This window comes from Mustela erminea, chromosome 17, assembly GCF_009829155.1.
Source record: "Mustela erminea isolate mMusErm1 chromosome 17, mMusErm1.Pri, whole genome shotgun sequence".
NCBI lineage: Eukaryota > Metazoa > Chordata > Mammalia > Carnivora > Mustelidae > Mustela > Mustela erminea.
The window spans coordinates 49,388,103-49,394,102 of NC_045630.1; the positions used below are offsets into that span (position 1 = coordinate 49,388,103).

At 34.9% G+C, this 6,000-nt stretch overlaps 1 long non-coding RNA gene across 1 annotated transcript in view; it reads right to left on the minus strand.

Moving 5' to 3' along the window:
* The window catches only part of LOC116576115, a 287,419-nt gene extending 281,682 nt beyond the window's left edge, over window positions 1-5,737 (minus strand). Inside the window, exon 1 of the long non-coding RNA XR_004280052.1 lies at window positions 5,637-5,737. This is a non-coding gene — a long non-coding RNA (uncharacterized LOC116576115). The remainder of the gene's footprint in view (window positions 1-5,636) is intronic.
* Between the last annotated feature and the right edge of the window lie 263 nt (window positions 5,738-6,000).

Genomic DNA, 6,000 nt, shown 5'->3' on the forward strand with positions numbered 1-6,000 from the left:
CCCTCAGAAGCACATATATTACAGGTATAACAGCAATGGCCTTATAATTCAACACTATTAATATAACTAATATTTGTAAGTTCTCATTTTAATATTACATACAAATATGAATTGTGTTTAAAAATTGCAGTGTAGAGTTTGTCAGTTTCTAACTCCTTATTTCTTTGAATTGGATTAAATAGAAGTACTTCAAAAGACATCACAATCAATATTCAGACATTATCCAGTTCCTATCAGGCAATGTTGTCTCATTAATAGGCAACTTCATTAGAAGCTTTGGAAATCAAATATCTGGGATCAAACTTGCCAAGGAACCTGCTTTAGGACTCAGAAATAATAAATGGAGGAGATATACCATACAAATAAATGCTGCTGAATTAAAAAAAAATGGCATCTTTATGTATAAAATCTGATATCAGGTTGAATAAGAGGACAGTATTAAATAAATGACTTCATAATTAATAATTGAAATTCACACAATCTTTCAAAAATAACATCTTAGTTTCCCTGCCATAATATTCACCTTCTCCAACCTTGAAATCGTCCTTTTCAAACTTCCCACTAAATCCCCAGAGTACCTAAGACAGTCTTTAAACACATCTTGATTTAATTCTAACAGAAATCACTATCCTTTCTCTTTAACCCTTTACTGGAATAATCATCTACCCAAAAGATACACAAATACCTGTGAAAAGTGGGTTAAGCTGCTGCCTTTGGCTCAGGTCATGATCTCAGAGTCCTGGGATCGAGTCCCACATTGGGCTCTCTGCTCAGCAGGGAGCCTGCTTCCCTCTCTCTCTCTCTGCCTGCCTCTCTACCTACCTGTGATCTCTGTCTGTCAAATAAATAAATAAAATCTTTAAAAAAAAAAAAAAGAAATACATTTTCAAGTACATTTCTTGATAATCTATAAAATATTTAGTGAATCAATAGTACGTTTAAATAGTTGAATCTCAAAGAACCATTAGGAAACAATATTCATCACCAAAATAAGCAGATGAAAATAAAGTATGCTAGAAAAATATGAAAGTCATGTATTGCATTTGAAACTTTTTTTAAGTCCTTTGCTTAAAGTCATGGGAAAAATATAACACTTTAATAAGAGAATATTTAATTCTTATTTTTGCATTTTCAAATGATTAGTTTGGATGGATGATTTGTTTTCCATTCTGTTTTGGTTACAGGTGGAAGAACTCACATTTTACAATGGCAAAGTAACTTGTTTAAAGTTAATAAGCTGAGGGGCACCTGGGTGGCTCAGTGGGTTAAAGCCTCTGCCTTCAGCTCGGGTCATGATCCCAGGGTCCTGGGATCGAGCCCCACATTGAGCTCTCTGCTCAGCAGGGAGCCTGCTTCCTCCTCTCTCCCTCTCTCTCTCTCTCTCTCTCTCTGCCTGCCTGTCTGCCTAATTGTGATCTCTGTCAAATAAATAAATAAAATCTTTTTAAAAAATAAAGTTAATAAGTTGAAACTGTAAAATTCAAAAGACTTGATGGCATAATGTTAAATGCTTAAAATATTTTAAAATATCAGATTTTATAGAAGAAAAATTAAAGCAATATAAATCCATTAAGGCAGGAAGAAATGAGGAGGAGGGGGAGAAGGGAAAAGGGAGACAGTAAAAGTGTAGAAGGGAGAAAAGGAAGGAGGGTAGGAGTGAAGGAAAAGAAGATAAGAGGAAAGGAGAATAAGCAGCTTGAAAGGCAGAGTGGATAGAAGGAAGAAGAGAAAAGGTAGATCACTCACTGAGATGATCTCATCACCATCCAATGAAGAAGTAATTATGCTTTAAAAATATATCACTGACCGGGGCGCTTGGGTGTCTCGGCGGGTTAAGCCTCTGCCTTTGGCTCAGGTCATGATCCCAGCGTCCTGGGATCGAGCCTCACACTGGACTCTCTGTTCAGCGGGGAGCCTGCTTCCTTCTCTCTCTCTGCCTGCCTCTCTGCCTACTTGTGATCTCTGTCTGTCAAATAAATAAAATCTTAAAAAAAAAAAAAAAAATATATATATATATATATATATATATATATATATATATCACTGACCGTAATATATATAAAATAAAAATTTTAATCTTCTTGGCATAAAATTAGAAATCTTGTATTATCTGACCCCTGCTTATTTTCTACCCTCAACTCTTAGCACTTTCCAGTATAAACCTTCAGCTCTAACCATACCAAATTAGCTACCCCTGATGACTCTCCCAACCTTTATCAGACCACTGTGTCCTTGCTCTTTGGTCTTTCCTTTTTCTCCTCCTTTCTCTTCCTTTTCCTTAGTCCGTTCTCTATAGTCCTCGTCCTAATAATTATTCTTCAATATCAGCTCCAATCCTGACCGTGTTAAGTATTTCTTGATCCATCCTACTCTTCAGGAAATGTGTCCTTCCTTCAATGCTCACTTAACAACTTGTAAAAACCTCGATTACAGCATCTAACACTCGATTGTCTGGACAAATATGAGCTTCATGAGTCCTAGAACTAAGTCTTAATCATCACTGTTCCCTCAGTAAAGGATACACTTCTAAACTCTTAAAAAGAAATATTTATTGTGGAAATTAGTATTTATGAGACTGAGCAAATGAACAAGACTAATTATGAATTAGATTCCCTTTTAAAGAAAGTCATATAAATTATGAAATTTATTTATATTTTTCATATTTGCCTGAAAATTTCTAACACTCCCTTAAAGTTTGATTATAGACCAAGACTAACATTTAATTACTGCAAAATGAACTTTTCATAAAGTAGCCTGAATGCTGTGAATAAGAAGTCTACAGAGAGTTCACAAAGTTCAAAAACATGCCAATTTTGTACAAAATAAGGTCTGTGGAGCTCACTGTGCTGTTGCTGCTGAGCTTGCAGGAGCTTTTGGTAATTAATCTGAGCTTTGGGGAATTTCCAGTGTTGGCAAACATGTTTTAAATTTTAAATCTGTTGTTTGATGGGGCATTCCTGAGTAGAGGTCATGCAATGGGGGAAAAAAAGATGTTTAAGCTTAACCTGCACTTTTTTTTGGTCAGATGAGCACAACAAACATTTGTGGAAATACAGTTTGATTTCAAATAAAGCTTGCTTGAGAGCTCCAGTGAATACAATATAAAGTATTTCTGCGTAAGGATTTGATTATGCATGAACTAGCTAGGGGCTATAAATTAAATTTTAAATTTCTTATATTGGACATTACTTGGTTCTATAATATTAATCTGGGGTTCAATGTATGTAAAGGGTTTGTTTGGCACCATATGTCTTAGAAATGCTAGTCTATCTATGGATATTGACTGGGAAGCTACATAAGCCTTTCTGCAGTAGAAGATCAAATATAACCAAACCAAACAACCACAAGGTGGGAAGTAATATGCAAAATGCATGTTATGTGCAAATGAGCTGAAATACATTCAACTGGGCATGTCAAAAGCAGGAAGTTGGAAAACATCTAGTGGAGTTTCAGAGAGGCACAGCAAAAAATAAAAAATAAAAAGTAATTTAACCCCCACGTATGGTTTGAATGAAAGCTAAAAATTATGATCAGCCATTACAAATATTAGAGAAATATGAACACCAACAAGAAAAGGAAAAATTGTTATGGGCATAAAATATAAACCATTTAAAGATAAAACAACTGAACTTTAGCAAAAGCTAAGAAAAACAGGACCAAATAATCCTTCAGTATAACTTGTAAAAATTTCTGAGCAGAATAATATTATTCAAGCAGTAGAATGATTAATATATAATTCTCGTTTAATAGAGAACAGAAAAATTACAGCTGCTTATTTCTGGAAAAGTCTTGAAAGATTATCTTTTCAATGTCATATCCACTGCTTAATATGTTTGCAAACATGGCCTAAAGACCTCCAAAGATAAAAATTATACTCATTGGGGTACAGGGTCTCTACTTACTACCAGGATTCTGATGTTAACAGTCACATATTGAAATAGATACATAAAAAATGGTCATGATACGAAGAGCAAACTTCCACTTGCCCTTCAGGATGTGAGACTTCTTGCTGGCACCACTACACTACCTCACTCAATATCTGCCAAGAACTCACAGAGAGAAAATGAAGTGTCCTTTGCCACTTCACAAATGGCTCTGTGCTTATTTGTACCAAAGCACTTTCCGTATTGTTTTGTAACATTTGAACGTAAGACTGTTCTTCATCACTTTACTTGAAGTACATGACACAATGCCTGGCAAACCATTAGTTAATAAATGTTTAAGACTAACAAATGTGAGAGTTTGGAAAGCTGAACTCATTAGAAATTACAATATTGAGAAAAAGCATTAAGGAAATATTAGGACTTGCCTAGATTCATAGGCATAGTTAGATTTTGAATAGTGAGAAGTGAGTGAAGGCCCGCAACATGAAGAAATAGTAGAAATGGTCAGATGTCTGGATTTTCTATGGCATTTTCCATGTTCAGTTACCATTAGAATGGATAACTAAACTTTAAATGTTACATTTATCTTTAAAAGGCTATATAAGCATATATAAAGTGCAGCACAGGGAATATAGTCAGCGGAACTGTAATAGTCGAGTATGGTAACTGACAGTAGCTACACTTTTTGTGAGTATAGAATATACCTAAAACAAAAGTAATATTGTGCATCAACTACAATAAAAAAAGACTATGTAAGCATAAAGAAAATTTTTCTAAGGAGTCAGAGGATTTATATTCCCTATTTACAATATAGTAAGCACAACTGGAAATTAAGCATATTTTCCATGTCTCTCCCTACCTTCCTCCCTACTAAAAATATAAATAAGAAAGATTAACATAGGTAGTTGCCAACTTATGCAAATACTATTTAATGAATAACTTACTATTTAACTGTTGTATATAATAGGTTCTTCCCCCCCTCCACACACAACCCCCCAACACACACACAAAAGGGAAAAAAAAAATCCTAAGTTTGAAAGAAAACCCACTGAAAGAACCTCAGTTAGGAACCTCTCTCATCGGTCTTAAATATCAGATCTACAGGGTCCTGAGCTTTCAAGGAACATCTCTATGAGATGGCCCTCACAGAAGAGTACCTACTCATGTATACTCCTCATGTACATTTGTTGAATCTGATGCATTCTTCACAATCCCCCACTTGAGAATAAAGAAATGCTTCAACAGTAGAACACACATGAAGGAATAAGAGAAAGATCTGTAAATCAGGTCAGGTGGGGAAGAGATTAAGAAAATTGGGAGAATAATTTTATCAATCATTGGCAATCACCATGGTGCATGTTTGAGCTCAGTATAAGGAAGAAATTACTAATATTTAAAGCAATTCCAGAAGAAATCATCTCAGAAAGTAATGAACTCCAACGACGGCAAGTGCTCAAGCAGAAGCTAAATGACCATCTGTCAGGGATACTGTAGAAAGGAGACTTTCATTGAGCAGGAGGTTATGCTAAATTATCTTTAAGGCTATTTCTAACTCCTGAGATTCTATAACTCAATGAAGTAGAGCTTGAAGAAAACCCCAAAGAACTATTAACTAACTCTGTGTACTCAATATATATACAGATATATCAGCAGTTAATTTCAAACCAACCATTAACTTCCTCTAAGCATTTAATCTGTCTCAGAAACTTGAAGAAAATGGTCATAAAAAAAAGAAACAGAAAAATCCCTTACCTGCATGGATGATCTACTTAAATGGTTTTCAAATTGGGCTCTTCAGATTCTTGGGAACAGAGGGAAACCTTGGAACTACTTCAGAGGCAGCCTTGAGGCAGGAGCAACTGGAGGGCAGAAGAGGGAAACTAAGCAGGTGAAGTTTTGGATCTCCTAAAGCCACTATAACCAGGACAGCTCAGACTTTATATATTTCGCTTCTGAGCAACATATATTATTTGAATAAGAGGATTCATGTCTTTAAAATCTTGATCAGAACCAACATAGTTAATTAAATCCAGTATTGTACAATTTCTGGTTGAATCAGTATTGAAAAAAAGAGCAAGAGAATACAGCAGATACATTGAAAGTCACAGAAAGAAAA